We start from the raw sequence: 14,931 nt of genomic DNA on the forward strand, positions 1-14,931 counted from the left end.
TTCAATGGAATTTTTCATCTCCTGGAAATCTGTTTGGATCTGTTTTATGGATTCCATTTGTTTTCTATGTTGGGATTCCATCATGTTCCTCAGCTCCTCTATTTTTTTATCTGTGTCCACTCTAGATTTATTAATCATGTCTTGCACTATGGGCACAATCTCTGCTGTTATCTGAGAAATTATTTCTGATTTCATTTTTCCCAGATCCTCTTTTGTTGCCAGTTCAGAGGGTCCAGGTGGTTGAGTAGCAGAATGTTCCATCTCGTTTCCTTTTGGAGTTGCTTTAGGTGATCTGGAAGTCTGTTTTTGAGACCTGTTTATGTATCTTCTCATTTTGACGGGGCAGGGGGCTGTTTGCTGTTGGCACCCATATGGTTCACCTCTTCTGTGCTGGGGGAATGGTGGTACAGCAGCCAGGAATCCTCCTCCTGGGCGCTGGGAGCAGCTCACCTCCTCTGTGCTGTGGCTCAAAATACAATTTTTAAAAAGGGATTGAAGATGTACCCCAGGTTTAGAACACTTCCCTAACATGTACAAAGCCCTGGGTTCCATATCCAGTGCTAAAAAAGTGTGGTAGACTTGAATTAAATAATAGAGAGTCCAAAGAAAGTCTATATTGATTATTTTCTAGTACAATTTTAACAAATTGTAAATGAACCCCACTGAACAGGGATAATTACCAGAGAATCAAAATATGAAAAATTGATGAGTCCGTGCAGGACACCTCTCTCCCTCCAGCCCTCTCCTATTCAAAGGCCCACACTCATTCTACCTACCTTCACCAGTAGCCAGTTTGTTCTTTTTGTGCTCTGGGTCTTTGGGCCTACAGTGTCTTCACCAGTATTCAGAAAGACTTGGTTGTATGGCTAAGTTTCAGAGGCAGACATTCTAGATCTTGCCTTCTGGTAGTGCCCTAGACAAGGGAGTGGTCAAGAAGGCCACATAAGGGCAAGAAATCTCTTCAGTCACACCACTCTTGAAGGCTGTGGAGAGACTGAAAGGCTGCTGCTTTCATAGATGACATGTGAGTGAATGTTCCTAGGGCAAATGGACAGATCCAGCTCTAAGAAACTCCAGAATTTAAAGAGCAGCTGGCTTCTAGGATGATTGTGAAGATTGTAGGAAAACTGTACTAGGTGCCTTTGAATCATTTTTACCAGGTCTGCTCCCTGCTCCTTGCCAGTTCTTTTAGCCTTGGATGGACATCCTATTTTCTGGTGGCCACGTGGTGATTAGAGAGAAGTAAATGAGTCTACCTCTACCAAGAATCTATCCAAGGAGGATCCAGGGCATCCTAGCCTTACTTCATGCCCAAATGCCTACTTCACTGTTAGTTTGCCCAGTTTTAACCATTTCATTTTCCTCCATATAAATTATAATAGGGTATTACAGCTAAAACTGAATTTCTGAAATCCTGATACCTAAGAACTAAGGATATAACACCATCCTGGATCCATCAACAGAGTTTTAGCTCACATCAGTGGAGAGATCACACACTTTTAGCTTCTATTTCTCCCTTTGTACTAAAAAAAAAATACTAATAAAATCAAAGCATGCTAAGAATTCCTTTCTCCTGAAAGGAATCCTTCAGTAGAAGAAAGGATCTGAGTAGTTCCTGGAAAAAGAAAAATATATGGGATCTTTCACATGCATAATCTTAAAAGTGGGAGATAAAGTTGAGACTTAAACTGCAAAGTTGGGAGGCAGAGTCCTGGAGAGCAAGCGGAAGAGAAGTGAGAAGAGGAGCAGAAATGAAGACATAAATTGAAGTTCTTCCCAGGCTCCCCTTAGTCATTTCCTACTTTAGTATACTGAGTGAATGACACTTTACACCAAGATTTGGACTATGGCCCCTGATATTGCAGTCAAGGGCCACATTCAGCATGGAGAGGGGATAACCTGCTAGCTGTCTTCCTCCCTAACCTCCTGCCACCATGGGCCAAGAGCTACACCATGCTGTCATACTGTTCCAGACAGGCTGTGTTGAAATGCAGAACTGTACAACTGAAATGAAACCTCCTACTATATTATTCAACCACAATTGATGATTATTCAACCACAACTGATGATCCTACCTTGGTGTCCAAAGATCAGGAAGGAAGGTAGAAAGGTCACTGAAGGTAACTTACTGCCCACAACAAACACAAACCAAAAATGCCTTAAGAGAAAAAAGAAATTTTAGGAAGCAGAGAGAATAATTTTTAAAAAAATAAAATAAGTTGGTGGCGGCCGCTCCAGGGCTGACAAGATGGCGGCCGGCGGGGCTGTCGCTGCGGTGCCGAGTGCCGGCTTCTGCCCTACGTGCTACACAAGTGGAGCTCCTTCTCTTCTACCTACCTTCCCGAAAACATTTTAGTAGATAAACCAAATGATTAGTCTTCAAGATGGTCTTCAGAGAGCAACTATCCTCCCCAGTACTTGATTCTAAAGCTCGAAAGGCCTGCTATAGTTCAGAATACCACATTTGGAAAATATGAAAAAAATCATGTCTGCAATTTGAAGAAATTTAAAGTCTTTGGTGGAATGAATGAAGAAAATATGACAGAGCTATTGTCTAGTGGTTTAAAGAATGATTATAACAAAGAAACATTCACCTTGAAGCATAAAATTGATGAACAGATGTTCCCTTGTCAATTCATTAAGATAGTTCCACTCTTGTCCCGGGGACCCAGTTTTAACTTTAGCATCTGGTAGGTTGAACTTAGTGGCATTGATGATCCTGATGTAGTACAGCCATGTCTCAACTGGTACAGCAATTACCGTGAACAGGAAGCCATTTGCCTTTGTCTAAAACATTTCAGACAACACAATTATACAGAGGCTTTTGAATCACTGCAAAAGAAAACTAAGATGGCACTGGAACATCCTATGTTAACAGATCTGCATGACAAACTGGTGTTGAAGGGTGATTTTGATGCTTGCAAAGAATTGATTGAGAAAGCTGTAAATGATGGCTTGTTCAATCAGTATATCAGTCAACAGGAATATAAGCCATGATGGAGTCAGATCATTCCCAAAAGCACCAAAGGTGATGGAGAAGATAACTGAGCAGGATTGAGAGGGGGCCACCAGATGGTTATTGATGTTCAAACAAAGACTGTTTATTTGTTTGGTGGCTGGGTTAGAACACAGGATCTTGCTGACTTCTGAGCATACAGTGTGAAGGAGAACCAGCGGACATGTATCTCTAGAGACACTGAAAAAGAGAATGACCCAAGTGCCAGATCATGTCATAAAATGTGCATTGATATTCAATGGAGGCAAATCTACACATTGGGATGTTATTTGGATTCCTCTGTGAGGAACAGCAAATCTCTGAAAAGTGATTTCTACCATTATGACATTGACACAAACATATGGATGTTACTAAGTGAAAATACTGCTGCTGATGGAGGACCATCAGATGTGTATGGATTCAGAAAAACATATGATCTACACCTTTAGTGGTAGAATTTTGACATGTAATGGTAGCATAGATGATAGCAGAGCCAGTGAACCACAATTCAGTGGATTATTCGCTTTCAATTGTCAATGTCAAACCTGGAAACTTCTTCGAGAGGACTCCTGTAATGCTGGGCCTGAGGATATCCAATGTCAGATAGGACACTCAGTGTTATTCCACTCAAAAAATCATTGCTTATATGTATTTGGAGGCCAGAGATAAAAAACCTATTTGAATGATTTCTTAAGTTATGATGTGGACTCTGATTATGTAGACATAATATCAGATGACACCAAGAAAGACTCTGGGATGGTTCCAATAACAGGATTCACACAGAGAGCAACTATAAATCCAGAACTAAATGAAATACATGTCTTATCTGGGCTCAGCAAAGACAAGGAAAAGAGAGAAGAGAATGTCAGAAATTCATTCTGAATTTATGACATTGTAAGGAATAGTTGGTCTTGTGTCTATAAGAATGAACAAGCTGCAAAAGATAATCCAAGTAAAAGTCTACAAGAGGAAGAACCATGTCCAAGATTTCCCCATCAGCTTGTTTATGATGAGTTTCACAAGGTTCATTACTTATTTGGTGGGAATCCAGGAAAATCTTGTTCTCCAAAGATGAGACTTGATGACTTCCGGTCACTGAAACTCTGTCGAACTTCAAAAGATTACTTACTGAGGCACTGCAAGTACCTCATAAGAAAACACAGGTTTGAAGAAAAGGCCCAAATAGATCCTCTTAGTGCTCTAAAATATTTGCAAAATGATCTTTATGTAACTGTGAATCATTCAGACCTGGAAGAGACAAAAGAGTTCCAGCTCCTAGCTTCTGGTCTATTCAAATCTGGTTCAGATTTTACAGCTTTAGACTTTTTGGATGTGGATCACACCTATGCTCAAAGCACTCAGCTCTTTGAAACCTTAGTAAATTTCTTTCCTAACAGCGTGATTCCTCCTAAAGGCAACCTGGTAGACCTCATCACTCTGTAACTGAAGAGTCAATGGGCATACAAGTGGAAAACAGGAATCACTTTCAGTGTTTGGATCAAAACTCTGTTGACTGAAGTGAAGCTGCAGTGATTCAGGACTGCACCAAAGTGTTTGAAGGGATCTTTACCATCACAAGTTTTAACCCTCTTCCTTCGTACCTGACCTCAACCCCATTCTCCTCATCTTATTCCTAAATTAGGATAATAAAGTGAAATTGGTATTCTTTCCATTAAAAAATAAAATAAGTACTCTGAGAGACTCAAGGCAATATTACATAAAGTCACTTAGAAAATAAAACAAACAGAGGAGAAGAAAAAGTACTTTGGAAATACACATCATAATGTTCTGGGTATTTGTGCTTATCTGTTCTTTATGTATTCTTCCCTCAGCCCTTCTCATTTTGTGGAGCTATCTTCTCATCCCAGGAAGCTAATGAGACTCAACAAGTAATTTTTGATTCTTACAGGGAAGACAGTAAAGGGTCAGGGGAATGGGAGTGTGGTAGGCTGAGTAATGGTCCCCAAAGATGCCCATATTCTAAACCTCAAAGCTTGTGAATGTTACCTTACATGGCAAAACACTGTCTTCACTCACTTTCTATTGCTATCACAGAATATCACAGACTAAGTCATTTATAAAGGAAAGAAATTTACTTTGGCTCATGGTTCTTGAAGTTGAAAAATCCAAAAGCATGGCAGCAGCATCTTCTCAGCTTTTGGTGAGGGCCTCATGCTGCTTCATAACATGGCAGAAGGCAAGAGGCTGGGAGCAAGAGAAAGCCCAGAGGGCTAAAGGCACTTTAAAAATAACAAACTCTCACCAGAAGCATTTTATTCCCAGAAGAACAACATTAATCTACCCCCAAGGGCAGAGCCCTTATGACCTAAACATTTCCCATCAGGACTCCCTTCCCCATACTACTGCCTAGAGAACAAACCCTCCCAAACAGAAACTTTTGGGAAACATATTCAAACCATAACAGGTTTTTTGCAGATATAATTAAGTTTAGGATCTTGAGATTGGAAGACTGTCCTAGGTTACCTAGCTGAGCCCAATGCAATCACAAATCCACATAGATGGGAGGCAAGAGGATTGAGGTAGCTGTAGGAGATTGACAGTGGAAACAGGAGGCTGGTATGAAGGAAAGAAAGAAAGGACTGCAAGTCAAAAGAAAACAGGTGACTTCTAGGAACTACAAAAGGTAAGAAAATAGACTTGCTCCTGAAGATTGCAAAGAAAGATCATCCTGCCAGCATCTGGATTTGATTTGAGACATTCAGATCTACAAGAGAATAAATTTGAGGCATTTTAAGCCACTACATTTGTGGTAATTTGTTACAAGAGTAATAAGAAAACAAATACAGAGGTGTTAGTGACATTGAGTAGACAGATACTAGAGATGCTAAGTGTCCTGCAATGCACAAGCAACTGCTTACAGTGAAGAATTATCTGAACCAAAAATTGCAATAGTTCTCTTGTTAAGAAACATGGTAAGCTATTTAGAAATATCTTTTCCTCCTTGTCAATGCTTGGGTCAGGAATGGGCACATGACAAAATTAGACAGATGTAAACAGAGCTTGGCTAGGTTTCTAAGATGTCCTTGGCAATCTCTTATTCGGGAAAGACATTAACAAAGCAGCATGTTTTGTGCAATATGTGCACATACCTCCTCCTGCAGCCACCCTACGACCATGTGGGAAGCAGCCTCGTAACATTACCATTATGAATAACAGAACAAAGACAGAAAGAACTCACATATTCGATGACATGTTCAAATAGGTACATCAACCAATCCTACATTCTGTCCCACCTGTGGATTTACAGTTATTTGGCCTGAAAAAATTTATTGCACAAGCCAATTGAGTTTGACTTTATGTGGTAGAAAATACATTCTAGTTAACAGAAATATTGAAAATAAAATGAAAGACCACTTCCCCAAAGAAAAGGCCACAAAATGGGTGAAATTTTTCAATAATTTAAATTAGAAAAGTTCCAACACATCTAAAATTAGAGGGGTTAAAATAACCAAAAGTGTATGAATATCATGGACTTGTGTTAAACAGTAAAAAGTAAAGAAGTACTGATCCATGTTACAACAGGAGAGAAGCTTGAAAATACTATGCTAAATGAAAGAAATGGGTCAGAAAACACCACATATTGTATGGTTTAGATCTAAATAGTTTAAATCTGAAATATCCCCCAAAGGTCACATGTGTTCAGGGTGCAGCTTTTGGAACATGACTGTACCATGAGACTCTATTCTTATCCCTGGATTAATCCACTGATGAATTCATAGCTGATTGTGCTATTAGGTGGGGTCCAGCTGGAGGAGGCGGGTCACTGAACATATGTCTTTGGAGGCTACATCTCTGCTTCTTGTTCTTCCTCTCTTTCCCCTGCCATACCTCTTTATCATCAGCCAACTATGAACTGAAACCTGTCTGTGAACCAAAATTAAAACCACTCCTCCTTTAAGTTGCAGGTATCAGGTATTTTGACCCAGTGATGGAAAACTTGAATAATACATGGATCTATTTATATTGTAACCAGGAAAGCCAAATCTAGAGAGATAGAAATGAATTAGTGGTTGACTAAGACTGGGAACTAAGACAGGGAGAGTAGGAGTGGTGAAAGAAGGTAGAGAATGATTAATAGGTATCAAGGATTTTTTTTCCAGATGATGAAAATCTTCCAATTGACTGTAATAATGTTTGCACAGTTCTGTGTATATATATTTTAAACATTTCACTATACACTTTAAGTTGTTGAATTACACAGCATGTGACTTACATATCAATAAAGCTATTAAAATTTTAAAATTATAGAAGACAGTATTTTACAAGAACATTGATGGAGCAGAAAATACCAAATATTGAACAGGATGAGAAAAAAATATCTTCATTTCAACAAAGCCTTATAAGATTTACATAATAAGAACAGGTTATCTGCAAAGTATAAGAAAGAGCTGCATCTGACTGTTACAAAAGTACAGAACACGGGCAGAGAAAGGACAAACTTGAATATTATAAAAAGCAATGATTTTGAGTCCAGAATTTTATACTCAACTAAACTATAAAAACTATGAGGGAATGGGGAGTACATATATTTTCAGACATCTAGGACTCAAAGTTTTTTCCCTAAATTTACTTGACAATATAATGCAACAAACAAAAAAAGAGTAAGAACAAACCTGAGTGTGTTGGTCACCTTCTATAACTGTGACCAGTGCTTGCTTTAGTACCACACATACTAAAATGACTATGACAAAATGCTTGAAAAAAAATCAACTTTGAAGAAGGAAAGTTTTGTTTTGCCTAATTTTCTTGTAGGTTCCGGCCCATGGTCACCAGGACCTGACCTGTTGCTTTGGGCCTATGGCAGCACAGTTGATCTTAGCAGGAGCATATGGTGAAGAAAACCAGTTCATTGCATGGAAACCAAGAAAGAAAGAGCTAGGCAGGAAGGAGCCAGGCTCCCAATGTCACCTTCAAGGGCAGGGCTCCAAGGACCTAACTTCCTCCCAATAGGCTGCAGCTCCTCAAAGTTCTATCGACTCCCAACTGTGCCACAGGATGGGGACAAAGCCTTCAGCACCTAGGCCTGCATGAGCCATTCAAGATCAAACTGTAGCAACAGGATTTAACCAACAGAGCATCTAACCTCAGACTAAAATGAAAGGAGATATATATCCAACTTTTAAATTAAGTCACAGGGCTATAAGAAATGCAGGGGGAAAGTAGGCACATTTTTACAAATAGTGTAGTTGAGGAACTGAGTAATCTTGATTATGACAGAAAGGTATGTGGCTCTTTCATCAACACAAAGAGCAAACCTCCTGGAGGCTCTAGAGGAGAAACCTTTCCTTGCCTTTTCCTGCTTCTAGAGGCCATCGGGTCTTGGCTCGTGATCTCTTCTCACATCTTCAAAACCAACAATGGAGCATTGTCATGTCTCTTTGTGATGTTCTAACCTGTTTCCACCTCAGATTGTCTTCTCTGACTGACTCTGACTCTTCCATTTCCCTCTTAGAAAGACCATTGTTGAGCTAGGGGTAGAGTGCTCAGCAGTAGAACACCTACGTAGTATTCACAAAGCCCTGGGTTCAATTCCAGCACCACAAGAGAAAACAAATCAAAAAGACCCCTTGTTTTTATATTAGGGTCACCCAAGTCATTAATAATCAAAGGTAATATGACTCTTTTTTGTCCTATAAATTAAGATTCAGAGATTAAGGAATTAAGACATGAATTTCTTTGGAAAGGGGTGCTATTATTCTTTTACACAGGATAAAAAGGAAGAACCCATGTGACTGTTAGGGATATTCTCCTAAAAGTAGTACTGGTTTGCAAAATTGTTTTCTCCTCCCCAACTATTTTGTTTATAATTGTCAAATAACAGGAATTGGTCCTACACTAAAAAATGTATTTATACACATAATATTATCACCACAGTTTATTGAGGTTAACCTATAGAAAAAATATTGGTTATTCATTATACATTAAGAACATAAAGTGGTGCATGTTGACAATGTGAAATTAGTAGTATGTCTGACGGAAATAAAAAGGGGCTATGTAGAAGCATTCCTTTCCTACCTCTGACAATGGCCAGAGAGAAGACACAATGTAATATGATCGGATTATGAAGGAGATATATTATTTTGCAGTTAAGAAGCCCTGAAATAGAAAAACATGAACTTTTAGAACTAACAGAATTGAAAGAAGCGATGGGAAGAATGAGTTCAGGGCTTCATCTTTTTTCTCAGGAAGTCGCAGACACCATTCAGAACAGGTAGACCAAAAGTAGAATTGTTAGCACCTTATGTGGACCTCTGAAATCAACTCAGAAAAACTAAAAATAGAAACAAATATGATTCATCTGTAGGGCAACGAGCAGTATGGAGAGGTGCTTTGAGTTCCATTGCATACACCTGTGTCTAGCCCCAGATTCCTGCTGGAAATGGAGGGGATTGTGGCCCCAGATGTAGGAATCCAAAGATAGTCCTCACCTATCAGCCCCGGTCAGGCAGTGCTTCAGCAAAATGAAGTCACCCTGCCCTCTCCTCCCAGAGGCAGCCTGTACACTGCTGGCCCAGGGCAGCAGGATTAAGTCCTCGCCCAGAACAATTCAGAACATTTCTGCATGGCATGGCGGGTCCAGCTTCAGGGCCCCTGGAGAGGTCACAGCATCACAGAGTCAGCACACAGCCCAAGCACTCCTTCTGCCTCAGCCTTGCCCCTTCCTTTCCCTCACAGCTGACTCCAGGAGTCTTCCATAGTGAACTTCCTCCTTGCCAATCTCCATCTCAGAGCCAATTTCCTAAAGTGCCCAGCTCGAGATGCACCTGTTGGCCACCAGCTTCTTCTCAGCCATGCCTAAGCTACTCTCAGAAAATTATCTTTATGTCCTTCCAGAAATGAAAGTTCATGTAAAACTTGAGGAAAGATGTAATTTTATTTTGAGAAAAGTACTCTTGTTATGGGCCTGCCAACTTCCCCATCTATGATGGAGAAGTATAGAACAGCAAGGAGCTAAATGACTTTGCACTGTAATAGAAAAGCTGGCCTTCTTGGAGTGAGGTGACCCTATCTCCTCTCAGTGAAGTCTTTCCACCACAGGGCTTGTTAGTGAGAGTTCAACTCAATTTGGAAGGCCACAGCCAAATTAATTAAGAGTACATTGCTATTCTCTGTCCAAATGTATAAACATATAGATATTGTCAGCCGTATCTCATGCTATAGAAAATTTTGTGGGCTTGGTAATCACTTCCAAAGGTTTCTGGTAACATTAAAATCAAATCCAAGTCAAGTATGGTGGTGCATACCTCTAATCCCAGCTACTCAGAGGCAGAGGCTAGAAGATCTCCAGTCTGTGCCCAGACTGGGGAATGTAGCAAGAGCCTGTCTTGAAAATAAACAAATAAAAAAGGCTGCGGATATAGCTCAGTATAGATCACTTGTCTAGCATGCATGAGTCCCCCACCACTGCCATATGACTACATATGAACAAAATTGAATCCAAACTGAATCAAGTCTTACCAGGCACTGAGGAGTCCTGCCTCCACCTGTATTTCTGACTCCTCCAAGATTGATTTTCACCATGTTCATTGCCTTATTGTTATCCTTGGAACTTACCAAGCTGGTTTCTGCCTCAGGACCTTTGTACTAGCGGTTTCCTTTGCTGGTAATATCAAAAATACTCTTCCCTTGGAACTCTGCTTATCACTCAGGTCTCACCCCAAGGACTACATTGGCAATGCAAACCTTAAACCTTGCTGACCACCCAGTATAATGCAATACACTCTTCCTTCTCTATTACTTCACCCAGCTTTATTTTCTTCAGAGCACTTACCATCAACTGGAGCTGTCCTGGGCATTTGTTTACTTATTGGCTATCTGCTTTCCTTGCCTCCCTAGAAGGAAACTTTTGCCATGACATTGCTGTATTTGCAGCATTTAGAGCAGTGTTTGCCCTGGTAGTTGCTCAATAAATATTGAATAACCAACAGTATAATACTATATGAATTTGAATGTTTAGACATTTTACCCCAAATTAGGAAGATGCTCTTTGTAAAGAAATTAGGAGATACATTCAGAATTCTGAAATAGCCCTATGTGTCAACAACTTCACTTAGTGGTATTCAACTTATACTGAGGAGAAAAATGCCTTGGGGATACTAGTGAAAGCTATGGCCGTTCTTCCCAGGAGACAAAGCAGTGCATGTATATATCCAAAGTGTGATGCATGCACGAGCAGCATTTCTTCCCCCAGGTCAAAAAGCCCAATGTTAACGCCCTCTGTAAATGGCACCCAGCTAACAGGTGAGTGTTGCTCACCTATCTGCTGTTTTTCTCCCTCAAAGTTCTACCCCACTTAAGGACGCCTGGCTTGACCATTTCCTCATTGTTTTACTTTCTTCACTAGAATATAGGTTTCATGGGGTCGTCAGTTAGGAGTGCAGCAGTAAATATAATTGAATAAATGATGAACAAATTTTGAATAAATGCATGACTACTCCACAGCAGGCACAATTCTAGGCACTGGCAACTCAGAGTAAGAAAACTTTCTGTCTTAAATCATATAAATGGTGAGCAAAGAAAGCCTATAAATAAATAGGAAAATATATTATTCTGTTTTCAATTGTGATGAGTGATCTAAGAAAAAAAACAGTAAATGGTTTTGAATGTTTAATGCACTTAACAGTGACTTGCAGTAGGAGGGTGCTATGTTCCATAAGTAACCAGGGGAGCCCTCTTTGAGGCAGGCCATTTAAGCTGACATTGAAGAATGTGGCCTTACCAAGATTCCCAGGAAGAGGATCCCAGATGGTGAGAGCAGTAAGTCCAAAGGCTCTGGAGTAGGAGTCTCGCAAGGTCAAGAGTAGAGAGATCATTGTTCCTAGACCTAATAGCATTCCAGTAAGAGTTCAGAAGAGAAGTATAAGAACACTGGCAGGGACTATAACATGTAGTATAAGATCTCTGAGTGTTGGAAGCCATGGATGGTTTTAGATAAGGCACTGATTAATGCTGCTCAATCATCGCCCTGGTTTCCATCTTGAGATTGGACTGGAGGGGCAGAGAAGTCCCAGGAAAGGAGGCAAGAGCAGAGGGGCTGGACGGTGGGCTGGCAGGGAAGGACTCCCTGAACCCTATCCTGTCCACTTGCACGTTGGGCAAGTTGCTTTGTCACTTGAGCTGTTTTCCCATTTTGAAAATAAGCAGGCTCCTGAGACCATCTTTTTACTACAGTTTTACTCTTAATTGACACATAGTAATTGTACATATTTATGGGGTACAGAGTGATATTTCAATACACGTATACAATGTGTAATGATCGGATCAGGGTGATTGTCACATCTATCATCTCAGGCAGTTATCAGTTCTTTGTGTCAGGAACATTCAAAATCCTCTCTGCTAGCTATTTTGAAATATTCAATTCACTGTTGTCAACCATAATTATCCCACTGTGCTACAGAACATTGGCAGTTATGCCTCCTATAGACTGCACTTCATGGGGCCATCTTTGAGGGCCATTTCAGCCCTGACATCCTGTAAACTTATAAATCTCAGTCTTCTCTTGTCATTTGGATTCAGAGGCAAAGCTACAGTCAGTGGTTCTGTCCTGAGACAGCCAGCTCACACGCGGGTGGCAGAGCTCAGGGCCTCCTCATGGTGCTTCACGGCTGGGTGGGCTGGTGGAAGCCATCATACCCTCTCCACTGGCTCCATGACAAGGATGATGCTACCTGGATTCAGCCTTCTTAAATGAACCAGAAGACAGGCACTACCCAGCTTTTAAAACAGCAACTCACTGGGAAACATTTCCTGGTTTTCTTTTCTTTCTTTTGCTCTTTGCTTCACGAAAAGAACACATAGATGCCCCTCAAGGCTTATTCCAGTGTCTCTTCTCAGGAAGATGTGCCTCATCAAGGCCAGTGCTCTTAAGCTGTAACTTACTGGTTTAACCAAAGAGAAAAGGGGTCTGACCTGGCTGCATGTTGAGCCTGGCTCTTTCCCTGCTTCCCTCCTCCTGCCCTCTTTCCCTTTCATCTCCTGAAGTGGTCCTCTCCTGGCTGATGGGAGAGTCCTGCACTGAGCTGGGGGTCACATCCCCACCCCCTCCTGACTTCCTCAGCTCCTCTGCCCCTCAGACACTTGCTTGTGCAGCTGCTCGATATAAATTCCTCACATACATCTCCGGCCAGCCAGTTTATTTTTATAAACAATAAATAGGATGACATTCCGCTGGTGTCCCACTTGGTTCAGCCTCCTTTATAGAGCTGGGGAGACAGTGACAGAAGATTGGTGGGGTTTAGACAGATGGTGGCCCATACGTCATAAATCTCATAAACACAGAGTGGCAGGCTTTTCTCTTTTTCTTTTTTTTTCTAAGAAACACAACAATACAACAACAACTTATGCTCCCACTCCATTTTGTTTCTCTCTCCAAGATCACAAGACATTATCAAGGCCTACAAATCACCACCAGATGATATTAAGCTGCTTCAATAACACTGTGGATCCCTTCCGGTGTGTTATTTTTCTTCATTAGAAACGATAGCCCAAGTGCACCAAATCCTCTTTCCCTCTCCTTAAAATTTATAGATCACAGTCTCTAAACTAATTGTTACTTGCACACTCGGCCGCAAGCTGTTTGTCCATGGAGCAATTACCTCCAAGGCCTTGATTAAGGCACAGGGGGTTGCAGAAAATCCAGGGAAATGAAGCACTCAGGCAGGGAGGGCAGGATGTCCTGATGTCCGTGGGTGGAAGTGAGCAAGAAACTCCCTTATCCATCACCCAGCCCTGTTCAAAGGCCGCCCCTGTGACAGGTGCCCAGGCCCAGGCTGCTGACTTCCTTTATGACACTAGGGCTCAAAGCAGCTTCCAGGCAACACCCTCCTGGAAAGAAGAACATGTGTTCAGATTCTCAGTCTTACCCTCCCAGGTTATGGAACTTCCACCGCTCATGCATTCACTGACTTCCTTCCCTGTGCGGACATGAAGCAAGACATTATTTTGTTCTGGAGAAACCTGGGTTCTGTGTTCCCACTGAATTCAGAAGGTCCTTGGGCTCTTGCACCATCCCACCCCATCCCCAGATCTCCTGTCCTTAGCAGAACAAAATCCAAAGCCTCAGAGTCAGAATTACAGATCCTGCCTGATTGCCGCTTTCTGCACATAAACTCAGGCTCTGAGGCAGCTAGGGACTTGCCTGATGCCACACAGCCAGATCATGCAGAGTGAAGTTCTACTTCTGACCAGAAACATTGATGTCTTGGAAAATTTTGCCATTTGGGGATTGAATTCTCAATCAATATGTCACAGGAGAAATGGCCTCCATTGATCACCCCCCTAACTGTGACTAAGGCACATATGGGAAGCTCTTCTTTTGAGGATTCTCCATGTGCCTAAAGAGGAGAAGTCCATTCTTCCAGTATACGATCATTCTTGGGTAATCTGGCTTCTGATGTCAGTCCACAATTCAGGGACATTCTGAGAGCCCATTATAATCCATCAGCACTCACCATTCCTGACTGTTAGCATCATCAGACAGAAAAAGGATGCTTACCTCTCATGAAGTCTGATGCTGTGAGTGAACATGCTCAAGGAGCAGCTCTTGACCAAGGAAAGAGGGGAACATAACAAAAATGCCCTGGCTTCCTCCTTGATCAAACAGACAGCTCTGAAGTACAGACAGGGTCTCCCAGAACCTTCTGATATGCACAGGCATAACCTATCTTTATACACACTTCAGTGGCCCCCTTATAAACTCTTGGTGTTCAAATCCTTGCCTCATGCTCTGTTTATACCGCAACCAAACCAAGATAGATTATAACCATTTTGCCCCTTGTAAATCGCACTGAGGTTGGGTTATCCCTCCCCAACACAATGCACTTTAAATTCAGGATGCTTTTAAATGCTCCACTGATTTTAAAAGCTAGAAGACATGTCATCTGCTTTGTCCATTGAGCAATTACCTCTGAGATTTT

The 14,931-nt window shown here is 41.3% G+C and overlaps 1 pseudogene; it reads left to right on the forward strand.

The window, feature by feature from the left end:
- Window positions 1-2,284: 2,284 nt before the first annotated feature.
- On the forward strand, window positions 2,285-4,438 carry LOC101706243 (muskelin pseudogene; annotated as a pseudogene).
- The last annotated feature ends 10,493 nt before the right edge of the window (window positions 4,439-14,931 follow it).

Source organism: Heterocephalus glaber, unplaced genomic scaffold (genome assembly GCF_053883595.1).
Source record: "Heterocephalus glaber isolate CG9 unplaced genomic scaffold, H.glaber_assembly_v1.0 deba00000071, whole genome shotgun sequence".
NCBI classification, from domain to species: domain Eukaryota; kingdom Metazoa; phylum Chordata; class Mammalia; order Rodentia; family Bathyergidae; genus Heterocephalus; species Heterocephalus glaber.